Genomic DNA, 23548 nt, shown 5'->3' on the forward strand with positions numbered 1-23548 from the left:
AAACCATGGCATATCCTTGCACTATGTAGCAAAAGCGCTTCGATGCATTTGATCTCCAAAGAAGTCAGTGGAGGTAATAATTGGTAGCATAAGCATTACCACTACTTTCTAGAGGTTTTCTCCTCGGAGATGAGAGTACAGGAATCGTCCAGCAGGCTTCCCGACTTATCAACAAACACATGTGGTGCTGATTCTAACAAGTATGATCTCTCTGGCATCCAAACAAATGTTCTGTTGTGAGACCTGTACATTTCCTCAACAAATCCGGAGAAAAGAACAAGAAATTAGATGTTGTTGTTATGGTCATCTCAAAATCAGATATGAAGATTTTTGTGTGTCTATGTTCATCTATATTATCCACAATTTCTTAGATTTCCGTATTTGATTTTCCTCTAGAATAAACCATATGAGCCGTTGATTATTGTCAAATTCGACATTCATGATAACACTCACGTTGTTAATCAAAACCACTGCAAACTGAAGTATGATACGACATGAGCCAGAACTTATAAGGAATAAATGTCCATCGTCTCGAGCTTGGTCTGGCGTGAAATTAAATCCCACCAAAGCGTATATTCCTGCATAACCTTCGTGCGAAGTAATGTGGCTACAACCACTATACAATTGTCCAGTAGCGTCACACTATATCAGTTACATCTTACATAATCTTGAAGGGCAATCATTCGTTTCACATTGGCATAATAAACAAGGTTTTCTAATTTCAATGCATTTTGTTTTACACACACTGACGTGTTGAAATGAGTCGGGATTTTGATTGATTTCTACATGGAAACTATACATTTCGATCTTGGATTGGAGTGAATAGGCAATGAGGACAGTTTTCACTTCCATCGTTTACGTCGGATTCATGGTTGTTGCTCTGATAAAAAATTCGGTACTTTTCTTAGACAACTTGGGTAAGAGTTATAAATGGGTAAATAAAGTCTCGGATGTTCGAGGATGGTTTTTCGACTCGTAAGCATTTGCGATCAATTAGAGAATTTCCTCGATTCAGTCTCTCTCTTGCATCCACTTCAAATGAAAATGATTAATCAGTTCAAAGCTGCGCCCTTGTTTTATTTGAATTCGACAGCCGTAAACTTGTAACACGAATAAACGTATTCGTAGCGAAGATGTAACCAGAGTTATTTGTTGTTTCTTTTCGTACTTTAAAATATGTTCTATTTACGCTCAGTTAGGGTAATTATCAATACTGCTTCTGGCTAGTTTGATATTTAATTAGAACTGCACTTCGCTAACAGTAAATGAAATGATACACAATGTGTATATAATTGATACAAATCGTTGAAAAAGGGATACTGATGTGTTCCAGATGTTGCGCACTAAAATAAAATTCTGCATGAATTTTCATTGAAACGGTGTTCCATCGAGGAATGTCATGCGACGGCCTATTGGTAAGGTACTAACTAGGATCAGTTTTAGGCAAGTTTACTTGAATTTGTTGCTTGAGGATTTCAACGTCAAAGTCGTTTGAATAATTTAAATTATAGCTCTGATGCTATGTTCATTTAATATAAATGATAGTTTATTCGGTGAGTAACAAGCAATTTGTACGAATTATTTCAATGAAAATGCCCCGGGTGCATGAAATGATTATGTTTGTGTGTGGTGGTCATTTTCAAGTAGTCTGCTTGGTTTTAATCACTTTTTATAGCGTTATATGGTGCATATCCAGTGAGATCCAATTTATTCCCGTTTTATGAACTACATTTGGAATTTTAAGCAAATGCAACTAGCCTAATATCACTGCGAATATGGCAGTAGTAAGGGGGGCCACTTTACGTACAATGGAAATTTAACATGGAGAAAAATCGTATACCACTTTACGTACAAGGGGAATTAACATGGGAATAAATTGTGGGTCATTTTACGTACAAGGGGAATTGAACATGGGATTTTTTTTTTTTTTTTAAATTTTTTTTAAAAAAAGGGTAGGCAATTGAAAAGTCATTCTCTTTTCGAGAAATATGGCTGGCCCTGAAAAGGGCCTTTGGGTTTATGTTAATGTATTCATTAACATAAATGGCACCGCATTGGTCTTCTTCTTGTTCTTAGGCTGCGTCTCACTGTTGGCCCGTAAATCAGGACTCTTTTCAGGCATCCTTGTCTTTCAACGTAGATCCTACGTATCCACAGACTGGTGTTTGTCCTGTGGACAACGGTCCACTTGGATCGGACATACATGAGCATGTCCGTCCTAAACATCATGGAAGACACAAGGGTGGATGACTCAACTGTGGTCCACATCTTGAAGCGACGAGAACAGGTGAATCAATGCAGTGAACTGCGCTTATTTATAGGTAGAGGTAGGATTGAAACGGATTGAGTTCATTCACCAATCCAAACACGCGTTACAAAATTCAGTCAGCTCGCATCCAATCCGAAGAGAACAGTCTGTGACGTCACGTGGTCTATATAGATTCGTTAGCGCTTGTGTGCAGTCAATCTATGCGACAGTGATTCAACATGACGGAAACTCAGAAAACGATCCATTGGGGTGCACCAGCAGGGGAGACTGCCCAAGGGAACCCGGACTTACTTTCAGAAGAGGTGAATTGGGATTTTGTGGATTTTCTCTCCTCGCAAGAATTTGTTCCGGAACCTTCGTTACCTTCTTCATTACCGCAAGTGGAGAATTTTAGACAGAGACAGAAAGAAGAATTGGAGAAATTTATACAACGACAAAAGGAAGCGGAACAAGCTTTTCTCCTACAGCAACAGCAGCAAGAAGAAGAGGTAAGAAAAAAACAACAGCAAGAAGAAGTAGCAGCAAAGAAACAAGAGGGTGAAAATCAAACGGTCACGGTACTGTTGGACATTTTAGCGGAGTTAAGAAGTCTGAAACAAATGTATCAGACTTCTTTATTACGACCGAAGAGAATACGACCTTCCCGAGCTAAACACGTCAACCCTGTGACTAAGCCTACCGTACCACCCTTAGTGATTTCAACCCAATCATCATCATCATCAACATTACGCAGTCCAGAAGTAGGCCTTGGTCGTGGCAAAGGCTTAAGGCAGTTAAAGTTGATTGGTTAAACTCACCCCTACACCAAAATAAAAAGGCCCTTTTCAGGGCCACCCACATTTCTCGAAAAGAAATACAATTTCAATTTGCCAATAACTCAAAAAAAACCCACTCATTTTACCCTTATAGTACGTGTCTGTGTATGAGTGTAGCTTCTTATTTTAAAATCAAAACTCAAAGACACTTACCATGTATCATTAATTTATTCTTTTCTCCATTTTTTTACAATCCAATTCACAATTCACAACAGAACACTTTAATTAAAAGTTCATTGACTTCTTCTTTCTCCTTGTTTAGTCTCTCTGTTTTTTTAATTTCTTCACCGTCACACTCTTTTCCTCTTCTTCTTCCTCCTCGCTTTCTTCCCTTCTTCTTTTCTTCTCCTGTTTCTTTTTCTTCACCTGTCTTCTTTCTTCCTCAGAAGAATCCCTCTCTTCCTCTGAAGAATCCCTCTCTTCCTCTGAAGAATCCCTCTCTTCCTCTGAAGAATCCCTCTTTTCTTCTGAAGAATTCCTCTTTTCTTCTGATTCCGCTTGTTTCTTTTTTGGGCAATCTGGAGACCAATGTCCTTTGTATTTACAATAATAACAGGTATCTTGACTTTTGTCTTTTTTAGCCCCTGTTTTTTTTTCTTTTTTGACGGTCTGGACACTCTGAAGACCAATGCCCTTTATTCTGACAGATATAGCAAGTATCCTGACTTTTATCTCGAAAGGAAGGAGAGTAGTCCGTGGGCTGGTCTGAAGAGAATTTTCTAATGACCCCTCGCAAAGCTCTGACGAAACGTTCGATTTGGTTAGTCCCTTCCATCGTTGTACTCGGCTTGAGAGTGAAATGAATAGTGAAAAGGACAAGACACACACCCTTTTATATACGCTGGTCTGCCATGACTATAAATTAGTCTATGGTGTTTAAACTTGAGTCATTTGACGTTTTGCACTCAAGATGAAACGATCCTATTCATTCGAGAAGAAAGAAGAAGAAGAAGAAGAAGAAAGTAAGAGGCAGAAACGTGATCTATCGCCTCGTACCAGGGCTGAAATCTTCGCACAAATTCATGCCAGTGATTTTGAAGAGGACATGAGTGAACCAGAATTTGAAACCTCTAAACCAAGTTCACCACCCTTAGTCAACCCTGAAAAGTACTATTCCATTCGAGAGACGGAAAAGCGCTCCTCTAGAAAATTTAGAACCACGGCTTACAAATACACGGTGAAGTTTAAAGATTTCAAGGCTGAAGTGCCGTTAGAGAAAGCAGAAGTGTTCATCACAGGGGTGTGGGATTCTTTGCTCACTGCACTCAAGCGACAATGTCAACCCAAAGAAGACGATCGCTTGAGACTTTCCATACAACACGACGGTTTGAAATCCCCTGTTTGGATCGAGTTTAGCACCCCTGCAGAATTGACTGCTTCCAAAGTCATGGACAAGATTCAACACGTACAACAATCTAATGATCAGTTTGACATCACCGATGGAAAAGCCACACTGGACATAACCCACGTCTCTCCTCCTCAAGGAACTGGACGCAAAAAGATGTTATTGGTGGACGACCTTCGCAACACCAAAAAGAGTCTCGTCCGAATTAACAACACTCATGACCAGATGTGTTTAGCTCGTGCCATCGTGGTGGGACGAACCTATGCTAACAAGAACGACACGGTAGAATGGAAAAGAACCTGGAACACTATTTAACGTTCCCATCGAGCCAAACAACGAAACGAAGCAGAACTCCTGTTGCAACAAGCTGGCCTGTCTAAAGACGCACCCTGTGGCATTCCTGAGATGCAAACATTGCAAGATGTCCTAGCTCCACGCTACACCTTGAAAGTGCACCCTCAAGAAATGCGCCGGCCTCTGTTGTTTCGAGGCCAAGATTTTAAGGACGGAAAATACATTCATGTTTATTATCACGATGACCATTTCGATACCATTACCACCATCACTGGATTCCTGGGATACAGATATTACTGTGAGAAATGTGATTATGGTTATAACAATCGAGAGCAACATAAGCATTGTGGAATGAAATGCCCAGGATGTTTGGCCTCTCCACCCTGTCTGAGCGAAGGACCAGTGCCTTGTTCAAATTGTCTGCGCACGTTTGACAGCCCTACCTGTTACCAACAACATTTGAAAACGCAAGGTTCACAGAAGAAATGTGCTTGTCAACTGCTGAGATTGTGCCCTACCTGTGGACAAGGCATACTTACCAATAAGGCCAAGGCATACGTATGTCGAGGAAAGAAAAAATGTCACATTTGTCACCACATCGTGGACTTGGAACACCAATGCTACGTGCAAAAATACCAACCCCCACCAGAGAAAGAGGACGGTCACAAGAAGAAAGGCAATTTCATCATTTTCGATTTCGAATGCATGCAAGAGACTGGCATTCACATTCCTAATTTCTGCGTGGCTCATCGAGCGTGCGAGAAGTGCATTCAAGAACCTATCTTCAGTCATTGCCCTCACTGCAGCAAAATTCCTGGAGGGTTTGAAAAAATCTTTCGGTGACCGAACACGTTAGCCGATTTTGCACAATGGGTCTTAGACCCCATCTACAAGACGTGGAGCAAAGAGGACATCGAACGTTACGGAGATTGTCATCGTCATGCCACGGTGATGGCTCACAATTTCTCCGGATACGATGGACAGTTTCTTCTCAGATACTATACGGAACATGGCACCGAACGTCCTAAAGTGACTTTGAACGGAGCCAAAATCATTTTCATGCAAGTGGGACAAGTACAGTTTAAAGATTCGATGAGCTATTTGGCCATGCCTTTGAGTCGAACGCCTAAAACGTTTGGAATGACAGAAATGGCTAAAGGGTACTTTCCACACTTTTTCAATACGGAAGCCAATCAACACGCCGTTCTACCCCATTTACCTGAGGCTCACTATTACGACCCCGACAACATGCGTACCGAACAACGAGAAGCTTTCTACGCTTGGTACCAGGCTCACGCCTCGGACCCTTTCGACTTTCAGGAAGAAATGCTAAAGTATTGTCGTTCCGACGTGGACATTTTACGGCGTTGCTGTGGAAAATTTCGAGAACTGTTCATGGAACACGGAGGGGTCGATCCTTTGAAAGAAGCTTGCACCATTGCCAAAGCGTGTTCCTTAGTGTATCGATAACGATTCATGCCTGAAAACACCGTGGCTGTCATCAGCCCTCAAACGACCCACTTTGTCAAACGTCAATACTCGGTGAAAGCCCTACGTTGGTTACATTACTTGTGCGACAAGGAAGACAAGTGGATTCAGCATGCCCGCAACGGAGGGGGCGAAAAGGCCATTGGAACGCATTCGGTCGATGGCTGGGACTTAGAAAACCCCAAGATCGTGCACGAGTTTAACGTTTGCTTATTTCACGGATGTCCCGTCTGTTACCCTGACCGTGGCACTAAAAATCAGTTTTTACAATGAACCATGGAAGACTTGTACCAGGACACTTGTCAGCGACGCCTAAAGTTGGAACAGGAAGGATGACAAGTGGTGGAAATGTGGGAACACGAGTACGATCACCGTATGAAAACCGATCCCGAGTTTAAACGCCTCGTGGAAAGTTACCAGTTCATGGACCCGCTGAACCAGAGGGATAGTTTGTACGGAGGAAGGACCAATGCCACCTGTTTGCTGTACCAAGCCGACGAAGAGAAAGCAGAAGAAATCAAATACTTGGACGTGTGTTCGCTGTATCCCTACGTGTGCAAATATTGTCGCTTTCCTGCAGGGCACCCGCAATTGTTAACGGAACACATCGACCTGAAAAACATTCGACAATACGAAGGCTTGATCAAGTGTAAAGTTTTGCCTCCCACGAACCTATACCATCCCGTCTTACCTCACCATTGTCAAGGCAAACTGATGTTTCCTTTGTGCCGTACTTGTGCCGAAACATGCAACCAAGACCAACCTTGTCAGCACACCCAGGAAGAACGGGCCTTGACGGGAACCTGGGTCAGCGTAGAATTGTTCAAAGCTCTGGACATGGGATACGAACTGTTAGAAGTGTACGAAATTTGCCACTTTCCCAAGACATAACAGTACCACAAGGGTGATCCCAGTCAGAAAGGCATTTTCGCCGACTACGTGGATGCCTTTTTGAAACTGAAACAAGAAGCCAGCGGCTATCCTTCCTGGTGTCACACTCCCGAAGACCAAATACAATTCAAAGAGAAATACTACGAACAAGAAGGCATCACTTTAGACCACATCGAGAAAAACGAAGGCAGGCGATCGTTTGCCAAAGTGATGTTAAATTGCTTGTGAGGTAAAATGGCACAACGACCGTGTTTACCCAAGACGGAATATTTGACAGAACCTTCCCGCTACTTCCAGATGATTCACGACAAAACCAAATACATGAAACACGTGGACGTCGTTCGAGAGAATTTGATCTTGGTCAATTACGAAGAAGATTTGGACTTTGTACAAGACGACCCTTTTGGAAATGTCATCATTGCGGCTTACGTGACAGCTCATGCTCGCTTAAAATTGTACGAAGCTTTAGAATTGTTAGAAGAACGCGTCGTGTACTTTGACACGGACAGTTGCATTTACATCCATCACCCGAGTCAACAGCACCCTGACATCGAAGGAGACCGTTTAGGAGCCTGGACAGACGAGCATCCCGACGACAAGATTCTAAGTTTCGTCAGTGGCGGTCGTAAAAATTACGGCTCCGAATACCGGGACAAACAAGGAGAAGTGCACACGACGTGCAAAGTGAAAGGACTGACTCTGAATTATCGTACCAGTCGTGTGGTCAATTTTGGGGTATTGAAAGAAGCCTTGCAATCGGGAGAGGATGGAAACTTTAAAGTGACCACCTATCAACCCAACAAGATTGTACGTTTACCCACTCACCACATCGTCAGTCGACCCCTGGAAAAAGTCTATCAAATCGTGTACCAGAAGCGAGTTCGACTTCCCAATCATTTCACCTTACCATATGGACACGTTGGTATAAAACATTGGTTGTAAGAGGATAGTTACACCACCAGAAAGATGACTTCGCCACAGCAAGAATCGAGTGAGAAACCCGTTCAAACCCTACCATTTTCCAGTCTTCTTACCTGACTATTGTGATTGTGCCCGTCGATTGGACACGTTTCAGAAATGGCCTACGGATAGGGAAGGATTACCTTCTTCGCATGTTTTAGCTAGAACAGGATTTGTCTACTTGGGACCTGAGTCAGGATTGGGATACGAGGTACAGTGTTTCGCTTGCGGACTGAAGTTACGAATGGATCTATGTATCTATAAAGATTCAGCTATTCTGGAACATACTCGATGGTCTCCGCACTGCCCTTACCTTTCTATGGCCTTTCCACCCATCACACTACGGTACAATGTTGACAGTACCTTAGAGACGGTACCTTCCAGAACAGGACATAAAAAAACGTAAAAAAGGAAAGATGTACAAGCTGGAGACTGCATTGCGACTAGTATAAAAAGGGGCTATGGTCAAGATCGATAGTTCATTGTGACTACCAAGACCGAGCGAACAAGATGAATACTTTCAGAGAAACACAGAACAAGTTGTTTAGAAAGGCACAATTCAAGTGTGAGGCTTCGGAAGTGGAATGCGATTGTGAGCCTTGCGATGGGTACGATGCTGTACGCTGTGACCTTAGCGATGCCGTAAAGCATCATGGGAACTTTAGTGTCACTACCCCTATCATGGAAAGGGATACTGTGCGTACCAATCCTGTGGGATGCGAAAGTGATGCCGCTCGTCCTCTTGGACACTTTACTGGGTTTAAAGGGGAATGTTCACCTTCACGTCTACCCCCCTACGGATGTCATCCAGCCTTGAGCAAACTCCTGTTCATGTCACCCAACCCTCATCGAAACGAACCTGTGAAAGACGAATATTCGTTCCCTGTACGTTTGTCGGAATACTGCGACTTTGAAAATCGGCTTCAATCGTTCAAAGGAAAATGGCCAAAGTATCTGGGAGGACCGACCCCCGAAGAATTAGCCAGAGCCGGATTTTTCTACTTGGGCGAAGGAGATAAAGTCAAGTGCTTCAGTTGCGGTATGTCACTTCACCACTGGGAACCGCAAGATTCTGCCTACGTTGAACATGCTCGATGGTCACCGAATTGTCATTACTTACCCTTAGTGGGACCGAGACATTGAAGTAACTTCTTACCATAATCTGTTCATGGATACTTTACAAGAGAACATTCGTGCTTTGCCTGTGGAGTTGAGAGAACGCATTTACCGAGAGCTGGTCAAAATACAAGTGAAACGTAAAGAACAATTGCATCCGTTACGTCACCGGTGTTTGAACCACTGGTACCTGAAGGCTATACAAGGATTGATTCAATTGAAAGTGTTCCATCGGACAGACATTGATCAACGATCTTCTAGTTTTAAAAAGGATTGGTTTGTTATGGACGATTCTACCTACATCATTGTAAACTTACTGCATCGAATTCCAGAGGAAGAGTTAACGAATTACCAACATCTTGAACACAATGTCAACTTAGTGAAAGAGGAAACTTCTGAACGAATTGTAATGTGCAAATTAGTGACTAAACGATTTAAATTCGACACTGAAGTAAAACCATGTTTGTGCAAAGAGTACATTTCTTGTGTCAGACCAAAGAGGATTTAGTATGACCTATTCATGGATACTTTGCTAGAGAACATTCGTGCTTTGCCTGTGGAGTTGAGAGAACGCATTTACCGAGAACTGATCAAAATACAAGTGAAAAGCAAACTCAAAGTGATTCGTCCGTTTTTAAATTATGCTATGTTCCAAAGTACAAGAAGACTGATTATGAGTGGATATTACATTAGGCACAAAGTTAAACGGGGCTATTGGCCACCACCCAACGATTCCAAAAACAGTGTATATATTTATGGATACTTTACAAGAGAACATTTTGGGCTTGCCTGAGGAGTTGAGAGAAAGGATTTACCGAGAGCTGGTGAAAATACAAGTGAAACGTAAATAACAATTGCATCCGTTACGTCACCAGATCTTTAACCACTGGTACCTGAATGGTATAAGAGGACTAATTCGTCAGAAATTTTTTCAGTGGTCAGACCTTGTTGAACACTTTCGGTTTGGGGATGATGATGGACTAGACGTTCGTAATTTTGGCTACTTCGAGATTCACTTACTGCAACGTATTGAGGAAGACGAGTTAAAGGATTACCAACATTTGTTACATGGAATCTGCTTAGAGAAAGACGAAACATCTAGACAAACTCTGACGTTTCAGTTACAGTATGTAACATTTAAATTCCCTACTGGAGAACGAACATGTTTGGTTAGAAATTACCCTTATTGCTTCCGAAACAAAGACACTATAAAATCAAGTTGCCATGCCACGGATTATGTCACATATTATTGAATAGATTCCGTGGAAGGTACTCAATGACCATATTCAAACCGTGGATCATTACCATCAATTATTACAAGAACTGTATCCATTCAATTTGAGACGACAAGTGGTGTGTGTCTTAGTGACTTGTTTTCTGGGATTTCGTTTACCAGCCGATTCTTTGTGGACTCTTTACGATCAGTACTTACCACCTCAATGGCCTTAAATGGTCACGAAAAAATCCTTTTGCTCAAAGCCTTGCGTTTTCATCTGGATACTTCTCGACCTCAACAGGAAAAAAAGATTCGTCAACTTTTAGCTACCCAAGACGTGTATGACGATGTGTGTGTAGCTTGTGACTTACATCCCCATTGGACAGATGTCCGTGCCTGGAAAGAATGGGGTTTTGAGGCTTGGACCCAAGAAGTGGCTCAGTATGCACGAGAGTTGTTCAAGGAAAAAAGTTACTTTTCAACCCGTGTTAGTGACGGTGCCAGAAGAACCCGTCACCCAGGACAGGACTGTCGTGGACAGGCCTGAAAGACCCTTTCGGGAGGACACTTGTGTGACCTTACCCCCTACTATAGAACTGGTTAGAACATTACCCAAAACATGTTGTTGTACAGACACTTGTTTTTATTCCACGTTAATGGTTATCATGTGCCTTTTATTCTTGTACTTAAGCCTTTGGCTTTTATGTATTTTTGTCTTTCGTATTCATGTTTGAAAAAAAAATTCAATAAACGTGTTCTGAAAAAGTATATAAACTCTTGTCTTGTTTGTTTTCGTGTCACAAGTGACATTTCTCACACAATGGCTACCTCTACTGTCTCTGCTCCCTCTTCCTCTACTGTCAAAGTCATCGACGAACACTTAGATCGTACCAGTTGGGAGGCTTTGTATCTTCGCCATCCCTTTAACATCCTCATTGCTGGACCTAGCGGTTCAGGCAAAACCGAATTCGTCAAACGTTTGATCGAACATAAACATCATTTGATCGATCGGCCACCTCAACGGATCGTGTGGTGTTACAAAGAGTGGCAATCGGCGTACAACCTCTTGCGAGAAAGTCAAGGCGATTCCATCGTGTTTGTGGAAGGCATTCCTAAAGAAGACGACAGCATCGTCTCTGACTCCCGTCAAAACCATTTGGTCATTTTCGACGACATGTTAGGAGAAGACGAATAAGAAATTAAACTGTGGTTCAGGCGCAAAGGGCATCACCGTAATGCCAGTGTCGTTTACATCACCCAAAATTTGTTTCAACAAACTAAAGCCCATCGCACCATCATTCTCAATGCGCATTACGTGGTCTTGTTTAAAAACCCTCGAGATAAATCGCAAGTGCAAGTCTTAGCCAAACAGTTAGGAACGCCTTGGCTGACTCAGGCGTACGACGATGCCACTCAAACTCCACACGCCTATTTACTCGTCGATTTGAAACCTACGACTCCCGAGGATTTGCGATTTCGTACCCACTTGTTTCACCACTGGTGCCAAGACGGAGGGCCTGTCCTGTACACGTCTCCGTCCTCGACTTCATTTCACTCCCCATAAAAAAATCTATAAAAACCTCAGACCCTTTTTCGTCTGTCTCACACAGTGTGAACATGACGTCCCTTCAGTCGCATCTTCCCGTCAAATTGATTCGTGCCTTCTATGGCATCAGTCGAGAAAAAAATCCACAAACACGAGCCCGTGTCTTAGAAGCTAGTCTCAAAGAAGTCTTACGATGGTTCACGGTGACGGCACGTCAATTACTCCAAGGAATCATTCAGATTCCTCACCAAACCAAACGCTTTTTCGATCGAAACAAAGTCGCTTTGGTCCAACTGGCCGATCCCCGCATCGACACTCAAACCAAAAAACAAATCATTTTGAAACCTGGAGGGAGCGGTACTCTAGGAGGGGTCATCATTCGCTCTCTCTTAAGATGGGATCCTAATGCCCCAAAAGTTATACCCAAGAAAAAAGTCAAACGAAGCCCCAAGAAGAAGAAAAAGACCAGGTCCCCAAGGAGAACTTCTCCAGTGGCAGGACCCTCCTCTGACCAGACACCACCCCGGAAAAAGAAAAGAAGCCCCCAGAAAAAGAAACAGAAAAAAAGTCCCCAGAAAAAGAAAAGTCCACAGAAGAAAACTAGTCGCAAGAGAGGTACTTCGGCCAGGACGCAACCTTACACTCGCAAACCACGACCTGCCACAGCGGTGATTGCGTCTCCGGCAGCCTCACGTTTATCCACTTCTCCGTTGATGACACCAAGAACTGAAGAGTACTTGGAGACGTTGATCACACCAACAACTTCTCTGTTGATGACCCCCAAAAGAACTTCCCCAGTGGCAGGACCCTCCAATTTAGTGGCAGTGGATGCTGCTCACAAAGTACCTTCTCCCAAAATCAAAGTCCAAGAAAGATCGGGCATGTTACAAAGTTTACTGGATTTGTCCAAGCAAGAACTGGCTCGATTTAGTCCGTTACGTACCCCTGCACGACGTGTCATGCCTGTCCTCAAACTGATACGACGTAAAGACAATCAGTGGCGACGCGTTCCAGTATAAAAAAGGCCTGTGACCAAGTAGGGTATCAGTGTTTTTTTGGTGCTCCTGAAGACTCAAAGATGTCACCCTCCAGAAAACCCCAAGGAAAGAAAAGGAAAGGACTGCCTCCACGTTTAGCCAAACATTGGGACATGTTATCTGTCCTGTCCAAAGCTTCTCCACCTCTACGAAAAAAACTCATTCAAACGGCCTCCAAAGAGGTCATCGATACCGTGTGCAAATGTTGTTTGAACGTTTTGAAAGGCACGATCCCTTTGTCCAAACACCAGAAACAATGCTTAGGCAAACATCGTCACGTTCTTCGCCAAATGGTTCGAAAGAAAATTCCCATTCGTCAAAAAAAGAAGATGTTAGTGCAACGTGGAGGAATTTTGCCTCTCTGGTTAGGCCCCATACTGAAAGGAGTCTTGGAAACTATGTTGGGAGGACTGGTGGGAGCAAGATAAAAAGGCCCTCGGAAGTCCTAAGATCTCAGAATCGACCGCTGACAACCCCATGGAAGGACGAAAACTAGCTTTAGTGCCTTACAAACGATGGATGGAATACCATCGGTGGCAAGAACAACGCACCCCGCATTTACCTCCCAATCCCAATTTGAGCGAGATGTCCCAGTTACAACACGAATTGCAGTCCTTGATGGATCGACAAGATTTGTCCGAAACAGAAAAATCGCAAAAGTACGGTCAACTCTTGCAACGACTGCAACTCTTTCACCAGAAAGCTTTAGTCGAAACAGCTTTACCCACTCTCAAAGATTTTAAGACCTTGATGAAAAGTCCAGCACCATCACCAGTACCAGTACCAGTGACCAAGACAGAAAGAGAAGCAGAAGAAGGGTTTCAAACTCCACCAGAAAAAGTACGCAAGTTAACAACACCACCTACCTCCAGAATTGGATGGATTAAAAAGATGATGGCCACCCCTTCTTCATCACAAGAGAAAAAGAAAGTGAAGACAGAAGTGAAACAAGAACCGATATCCCCCGCTCAGACATCCTCCTCTTCGACACCTATTGCCGGTCGCACACGCAAAGCATTGCAATCCAAGAAAATACCCCGAGAGAAAAAGAGTAGCATCCTCCAAGAGTGGGTGTCTTATTAACACACAAACACAAAAAAATGGAAAAAGTCTTAGCTAGCATTTACTACGATCCCTCGCATCCTGCAGGTTACGCAGGAGTTCAAAAATTGTATCGTGCTGCCAAAACGCGACTGAAAAGTCTCCGTTTACCTCCAGTGCAACGATGGTTGCAAGAACAAGCTACCTACACTTTACACAAACCCATTCGACGCAAGTTTGCCAGAAGTCGCACCCGAGTGGAAGGCATCGATCATCAATGGCAAGCCGATTTAGCCGATGTCTCTCATTTGGCCAGCTACAATCGCGGCTACAAATATTTGTTTTGTGTCATCGACGTCTTTTCCAAATTTGCCTGGGTCGTGCCCTTGACTTCCAAATCCAGCAGCGAGTTAGTGCGAGCCCTGCAACGGGTGTTGAAACAAAGCGGTCGTCACCCTCTTCGATGACAAACGGACAAAGGCACCGAATTTCTGAACCAAGCTTTCCAAAAAGAATTAAAGAAACGTGACATTCATTTTTTTACCACCGAGAATCCCGAAACCAAAGCCAGCATCGTGGAACGTTTTCAACGCACTTTGAAAGAACGCATGTGGAAATATTTTACGCATCACCACACTCTGAAGTACATCGACATCTTACCGCACCTGGTGCAAGCGTACAACCAATCTTACCATCGAAGCATCGGACGTGCCCCGCAAGACGTGACTCCCGACAACGAAGTGCTGGTGTTTGAGCGCCTGTTTGGTACGTCCCCGACGAGGGCTGTCCCCAAGAAAAGTGGAGAGTTGACCGTAGGAGATTGGGTGCGCATTGGCAAAACCAAACGCACTTTCGACAAAGGTTACTTACCTAACTGGACGACTGAATTGTTTCGCGTCACTGGACGAGTGCATGGCCGTCATCCTGCCGTCTATAAATTGGAAGACATGAACGGAGAAGTACTCAAAGGAACGTTTTATTTGCCCGAGTTACAACGTGTCACCAGAAAAGAAGACGTGTACGACATCGAAAGCATTCTCGAACGCAGAACCCGTAAAGTGGGCAAACGACGTGTCAAAGAAGTCAAAGTACGTTGGAAAGGATATCCACCCAGTTTTGATTCTTGGATCGACGCTTCGCAAGTCATCGACTATAAAAAGAAGTGACCATCATGCCCTTTCACACAGCAGACGCAGCTACGTCGACCACTCCTTCTTCACCCAGTTCTTCTGTGCAAGATTTACAAAAACAACCCTTGTGGGTGTGGTGTGGAGAACGTGTGCCTAAAACGCAAATCGTCTTTTTCTGCCAAATCTTCGTGGTGTATTGTGTCATCGGGGCAGCCATTGCCAATTTGAGTTTGCAACAAGGAGACAAACAATTGTGGACCATTTTATTGAGCAGTTGCATCGGTTACCTGCTTCCTAATCCCTCCCTGAAATTCTCCTCGAACGGGAACCTTGTGTCCAGTACCAGTGTCAGTCACCACTCCAACCACAATCAGAACCCCATTTTAGACGGAGACATGCCTCTGACGTCCAGTAACCCCTCGGACAGCCACAGAACTCTGGAATTATGAGTCACGAAAACCAATTTTACTTAACCTTACCCAGTGACAGTTCCATGGAGGTGTTTCCCAACAACACGTTGTGCTGTTACACGGCCAAATTACCTCAGGCCATCCCCTTAGATCACGAAGCCCATTGGGAAGTGGCTTTAGTAGAAATAATTCACCCGACCCAAGTCCTCAATGTCCTTCCCAATCAAAATTTTTTTAAGGTGGAAGTTAATGACGAGCAATTGCAACAGGAATTGAATAAGAGAGCCATGTCTGACATTAAAACCTATAATGAGAAAACTAAAACGTGGACCTACCACTTGTTCATTCTCCCAGGCTATTATTTTAGTGGTCATAATTTGGTCAGCGCCATAGCCTCCAGGTTTAATGGAGTGTTTGGGAAAGCTTTTGAGAATGTCAACAACAAAAGTGTCACCATGGAGTACCACAAAGTAGCTCGTCGCTTCTCGATGAAATTTGACCGGAGTAAAATCCTGTCCATTTTATTTTGTCCTGAATTGTTTGACATGTTGGGCGGAGACATGGAGCTGAGGAAGAAAGTAAAACAAAAAGGACAACCCGAATTACCAATCATTTACGACAACGAGTCTTTTGCCAAGTATTTTCGTACCCCGGTAGAACTGAACCAAGGACTGAATTTGATCTTTGTGTATTCCGATGTGGTGGAGTACAACGTGGTGGGACACACCTCCGTACCGTTACTGCGTGTCATTCCTTTCAAAGTGGATTCTGCCACGAACGCTGACGAGGAAGGTGGAAACACTTACCACGTCCACCGCGAATTTGTCCATCCTCACTATTTGCCGGTCAGCAAGTCGTATTTGGATACGGTCAACATTACTATAAAAGGAGATTTGGGACAAAATATTCCATTCACCAAAGGAAAAGTCACGGTGAAACTCCATTTTCGAAAACGGTTCTCTCACGACTCGTAAGTCATGTATCCAGTGTACCGAGGGGTTGCTCGACAGCGAGGACACGGTTTAGGAGATATGCTGAAATCGGCCTTTCGTTCGGTGGCCCCAGTGTTGAAACCGATGGTGACACGCGGATTGCACGCCTTGAAAGATGCGGCACTGACGCAAGGCAAAGAATTTCTCCAAAATGTCATCATCGACAAACAAAACCCTAAAGAAGCCTTCATGAGGGCTGGCAAAATGTCTTGCTGCAAACGGGCAAAGACATTTTAGGCCGACGAGACACACCTATAAATGCCCTGCACGCTACCGAGTCAGGCATTCAGCAAGGACAAGGCAGAAAGAGACGACGAAGAAAACACCCTTTCACCAGACTTCAAGCGAGAAAGGCCAAGAAAGAAGAACCGTTCGAGACTTAGACGTTTTCGATTATTGAGAAAGAACAGAACAAAATGATGCACCGAGAGTCTTGCGCCTGTTCCAAGACGGAACTGGATCTTTTTGCCATGCCCCCCACGATGATGACCATGCAAGAATCCCAGTGGGTGGAATTTCACCCCGTCTCCTCATTGACCGATTCCGCTCCCATCGAGTTTGAAATCAAAGGACAACCCGAAGATTACATCGATCTGAATAGCAGTTACTTGTACTTGAAAGTCCAAGTTCTAGATAAGGATGATGATGAAGTAGAGGACACTGAAGAAATAGCTCCCGTCAACAATTTCATGCATTCCTTGTTCAGCTCAGTGGATTTGTACTTGAATAACAAACTAGTCAGCAGCAGCATGGATACTTACCCTTACCGTGCCTACCTGGAAAATCTCTTGACGTACGGAATAGATGCCAAGGATACTCATCTCAATGCCTGCGTGCTATGGGAACCTGACGAAGCGGGCAAGTTCGACAAATTGGATGGAAGCAATTCCGGCTTTCAGGCAAGAGAAAGCAAAATCTTAAATAAGAGGAGTTTAGAACTGATGGATCGTTTGCATTTTGACATGTGGTTGCAAGAGAAATATTTGCTGAACGAGGTGAATGTTCGCTTGAGACTGAATCGCAGCAGTACCGCTTTCCATTTGCTGGCTGATCCTGCTAAGGCTCCTAAAAGCAAAATCGAAGAGGCCAAACTCTACGTACGACGCGTGGAAGTGTTACCCAAAGTAGGTAACGACATCAGTCAAACGTTGAGCAGAACGACCGCCAAGTATCCCATACGGCGTGTGGAAGTGAAAACGTTCACCATTCCCAAGGGACAGCATTCTATGATCGAAGATCATCTGTTTCATGGACAGTTACCCAAGCGTTTAATCCTTGGTATGGTCTCGAATTCAGCCTTCAACGGAGCCTTCGCTGAAAATCCTTTCAACTTTCAACACTTCAACGTGAAGAAAATCGAAGTCAGTCGCGATGGCAAGACCTTGTGTACCCGACCTTTCGAACCTGACTTTAGTGACAAGAAGATGAATTACTTGAGATCGTACTTGTCCCTGTACGAAGCCACCGGCCAGTTAGGAACCAACACCAGTCACGGCATTGAGTACGAAGATTATGCAGGAGGCTATGCTTTGTGGGCTTTCGATTTCACTCCAGACCAAGGCAGCGACGAGGGACATTTCCACCCTATAAAATCCGGCCAGATTCGTGTGGAACTTCAGTTTGCAAAAGGACTACCAGCAACAGTGAACGTCATCCTGTATGCAGAATTCGATAATACCATAGAAATCAACAGTTTGAGAGAAGTCATTCTAGATTATTAGAAGCCATGGAAGACTGTTATCCCTCTTTACCTAGTGGAGAAACTTTGGACATGAAATGTGAGGAGACCGTGGAAGGAGAAGAATCTCAAGACAAAGACGAAGAAGTTGTCATGATGAAGTCGAGATGGCCAGAACAAGAAGCCCATTTAGTCTCCTGTTTTGCCAAACACTTGGTCGACAAAATGACGGAATTGATCAAGAAAAATTGTTATGGATGTCAAAACGATCATCCCAGTCAAATTCAACACGATAAATGCCTAATGTTAAGTCAAGAAGAAAAATTGGACGAGTATCTGGACGAAGCTTGGAGTCTCATCTCGAACAAAGACGTGTTGCACCAGTGGTATAAACACTTGCGTGAAGATTCTTGTCCACCATTAACCACTCAAGAGATCCATCGTATCGAAGCTCTCCTGAATCAGAGTGAGGAAACAGAACGAATAACCGTTTATTCGTCAGACATTTTCAAGCAAAAAGTCAGGATCGAATTGACGACTTATTATTACCTGTGAAGAAGAAAAAAAAAAGAAAAAAAAAGCACAAAACAATGGATACATGGGAACTTTATTACCTTTTGAACCACAGTTCGTATACGGCTTCTTGGAATCCTGCCATCTGTGCTAAAGATGAACTCCCTGATCGCAAACCTAAAGACCATCAAGCTTACGTGATCAACACGGACGACAATCATCTCCCAGGAACCCACTGGGTAGCCGTCTACTTTCCTCAAGAAGGATGTGTGGAATATTTCGATTCGTATGGATTGCCCCCTTTGGAAGACGATATCATTGACTTTATGAGAAAAAATGCTCAAACCACCCGATTCAATAATGTGAAATTACAAGGCACAGATTCCTTGGTGTGTGGACAGTACTGTGTTGTATTTTCTGCATCATCGCAGCCTGGGCTATTCCTTAGAACATTTAGTGACTCATTTTGATCCTCGTTCTTCTTCTAGAAACGATGTGAAAGTAGATCGATGGTTCTGTGACCATTATGCTTATCTTTTGTCTCAAGCTAGGAAACGTAGTGTCCATCAATGGCCTAATGACTTCCAACAGTGGAAATCACAACGTTGTCAGCCCTGTTTAAAGTAGACTGTAAATTGAAAAAAATGTTAGTGATTTGAAACAATTGTTTGATGTAATATTGTTGGATTATTGTTAAAAATGTTAGAGTTGTTGTTTAGTGTTAAGTGATTTTTGAATAAAAAATGTTGTGTTTTGAAAAAATGCCTTTGTCTTTTGTTTAGCTATAAGAATGTTGGATTGATGCTCTTTCATTTCTTACTATCCCTCTCATGACACTCACTGAACGTTGCGGCTCGAAAACCGTGTGGGGGATGTTTTCCTTCACGTCCGCGCTTTGACTTTAAGAACCGGGGTTGTTTCCAGTCTAACCATCCATTGTCAACTCATCCTCCTAAGAAGATGTGTTCCAAACTAGGTAAGCTCAACGAAGCCTACGTGAATTTGCATAGGGTCAGACACAGTCTGATACCGAAGCCAGAAGAAATAGAGAATGTGAGAATGTTAAAAGTCACTGAAGACCCGATAGAAGAGCTCTTCAGAGAAGAAAATGAACAGGGAGAAAGAAGAATGGACAGAGAAGTACAGACTTCAGAGACAGCAGCAACAGCAGCAACAGCAGCAACAACAACAACAACAACAACAGCAGCAGCAGCAGCAGCAGCATCCTGAAGCTGACAGAGGCTTTGTCGATTGTCGTATCGACACCAAAGAGTTCTTCTTCTCTTTCCGAAGAAGCAGACCTATTGCCAGAAAGTCTATCCTCAGAGGACATCGCATTCTTAGAAACTAAAAAAGATTGCCATAGCAAACAAAAAAAGAAAAACAGCCCTTTTCAGGGCTACCCAATACTCTAGAAAAGAAATAACCATCGATTTGCCAATGTGTGTAGGTAGAGTAGTGTGAATATAAACACTAACTCTTTTTTAAAAAATGTGAGGGTATGTGTTTGTGTGTTTGTGTGTTTGTAAGTGCTAACGTACGTTGGTATGGATAGTAGATTAAAATAATGTTTTTTTGGCTGTTAGAGGTGTAGATTTGGGGGTTAGATTGGACTGCTTTGCGTATGTAAATAGTCTATTGAAGTGATTTATAAAAAATTTTAGAATAGGAATGGGTAGCATAAAAAGTGAGTGAGTGTTTCTTTTAGGTCCGCGCGTTGTTGTTTTTTGGTCATGATCTAGGTAAGATCAATTTTATGTTTTTAGGGGGATGTTTTCCTTCACGTCCGCGCTTTCAGTATAAATTAAAAACTGATCGTCAGTTGGGCTACCCATCGTCGACCTGTTAACAGCAAAACAATGAATACAAGGATTGTGAAGCTGCTAGAACTCCAGATGCACCTGGAATATGCCAGGCGCATAGTAAATGAACTATCAGCGGAGGCTATCGTAGAAGAAGCAAGAATAAAGAAGGAAGAGGAGGAGAGAAGAGAGAGGGAAGAAGAGGAAAAGAAAATAGGAGAGAGGATGTCGTACAATATTCCCGAGACAGAGGATTGGGGTGCTGAAGCGAATCATCCCGCCTCTGCACTCTCAAGACAAAAAGTAAAAAGAGACTGGAGTCAAAGATGTGTGTGTGGCGCCAGGCCTGGAAGGTGCAACCATTAGATAGGTGCATCTGGATATGAAAAAAAAAAAACCAACAGCCCTTTTCAGGGCTACCCAATAATCTAGAAAAGAAATAACCATGAATTTGCCGATGTGTGTAGGTAGAGTAGTGTGAATATAAACACTGACTCTTTTTTATAGTGTGAGGGTATGTGTTTGTAAGAGCTCAAGTAAGTTTGTGTGAATAGTAGATTATGGGTTTCTTTATTGTTTCTTAGCGTATGTGGAGAGTATAGTTTGGGTTTTATTATATGAAATGAAAAAGTAGGGGGATGTTTTCCTTCACGTCCGCGCGTTGTTTTTGGTCATGATCTAGGTAAGATCAATTTTATGTTTTTAGGGGGATGTTTTCAATCACGTCCGCGCTTTCACTATAAGAACCCACCACGTTCGTCGTTGGAACCATTCTACGGAATAATAAAAACGAAGATGGTGGTTGCAAGTGACTTGTTCAACTATTTGGTACATATATACAACTGGATAATAGATGGTATCTATGTAGTGGAGAGACTAGAAAAAGAATGGAAGATAGTAGAGTACCTGGACTACGCTTAATGTCTAAACATAGCAAAAGAAGTGATAGCAGGAATGATTGAAGAGGAGGAAAAAAGATTGAGAGGTATGATAAATCCCACCTATGTCAGAGTGGGAAGCCTAAAGGAAGCACTTGACAATGCAAGCAAAGTCAGGTGCTTTCTTGACAAAATGTCACATGGGACAGAGTGCTCTTATGTGGAGAGAGGTCAGGAAAGACTGAGGAAAGGAGAGGAGTTGATGAGAAAAGTGATGGAGGTAGAGGTAAAGAAGATTACAGAGAGATGGCATAAAGAAAAAAAGATCAGGAAAACAAAAAGAAACAGGCTGATTTTGAAAGGCTAAATCAAAATTGGATCAAAGTCCAGGAAACGTTTAGAGCCTTGGGCCATCCAGACTGGATGCCAGAAAAGGAGAAAAAAAAGACAGGAATAGTGACAAAAGTGAGAAGATGGTTGAAGAAGTGGAAGTGTTAAAAGAAGAAGAAACCCAAAGGCCCTTTTCAGGGCCCCCATATTTCTCGAAAAGAGAATGACTTTTCAATTGCCTATCCCTTTTTTAAATTTAAAAAAAAAAAAAATCCCATATTCAATTCCATTTGTCCCTAAACAAGCCCAAACTCTATTCCCCATGTTAAATTCCCCTTGTACGTAAAATGACCCACAATTTATGCCCATGTTAATTCCCCTTGTACGTAAAGTGGTATACGATTTTTCTCCATGTTAAATTTCCATTGTACGTAAGGTGGCCCAGGGTGTTTTTTAATGCTAATTTCCATTGTACGTAAGGTGGCCCCCCTTACTACTTATGGCCAGAAGAAGAAAAGCGTTATTTAATTGGAATTTCGTACAGTTTCTTTGACATTCAGATATGTGAAGTGTGATTATTTTTTGTAAAGTTGTTTTTTTCCGACGTGCTGAAGGCGATGGTTCTTACATTTGTTAAGATAAATTACATTCTCTTTTGTGCACACTCTGTTTGGGCCATGCATGGCCACTTCTGAGCTCCTCGCTGCGCTAGATATCGTATTGGTCTCGATCATATGTGTACATGTTTTGCACACTGTATCGCAACCTGGACCAGATATGTGTTGGTGTCCTTCGTTCTTGATTGGCTTTAGCTTCTCCTTGAATCTAGTGTCTTTGATGTTTTATTTGTCTCCGGTGCAACGAAATTTGTTTCCAGAGAATACATGGTTTGGATTTGAGCATGAAGATGATAAATTCAGATATATATTTGTAGTAGACTAAAGAGCAGTGTACGCCATACATAATTTTATATTTTATTTGTATCAACACATATACATTGTGGTAAGATACAAATACCACAAAACAAACAGAAACCGTAATTATGTAATATAAACAAACACGAGGTAGGATTTACAAGCTGATAGTAGTAAAGGGGGATACATTAGCGACAATGGGAATTAGCATTACAGACCCCCCTGGGACAGATTAGCGACAAGGGAAATTTAACATGGAGAAAAATCGTGGGTCAGATTAGCGACAAGGGAAATTAACATGGGAATAAATCGTGGGTCACTCTAGCGACAAGGGGAATTTAACATGGAACTATAGTGTGGGTCTGTCTAGCGACAAGTGGAAATTAACATGGGAATAGGGGACTGTATAGCGTCAAAGGAATTTAAACAGGGTGGGTCTGTCTAGCGACAAGGGGAAATTAACATGGGGAATAGAGTTTGGGCTTTTGGGATTTTTTTTTTAAATTTAAATTTAAATTTAAATTTAAAAAAAGGGGTAGGCAATGGAAAGGCTATCTCTTTTCGAGAAATATGGGGGCCCTGAAAAGGGCCTTTGGATTTATGTTAATATGCCCTTAACATAAAGGGCATCTGTGGCATCTTCTTGTCCTCAAGCTGCGTCTTACAGCAGGGCCATACATCAGAGTCCTCTTGAGGCAACCTTGTCTCTCTATGTAGACTCTTCGTATCCACAAACTGCTGGTGGTCCTGTGGACAACGGTCCACTTGGATCGGACATACATGAGCATGTCCGTCCTGAACATCATTGAAGACACGAAGGTGGAAGATTCAACGTCAGTCCACATCTTGCGGCTACGAGAATAGCTGAGTGAGTGATTACACT

Source organism: Sinohyriopsis cumingii, chromosome 1, assembly GCF_028554795.1.
Source record: "Sinohyriopsis cumingii isolate HCF-2022 chromosome 1, ASM2855479v2, whole genome shotgun sequence".
NCBI lineage: Eukaryota > Metazoa > Mollusca > Bivalvia > Unionida > Unionidae > Sinohyriopsis > Sinohyriopsis cumingii.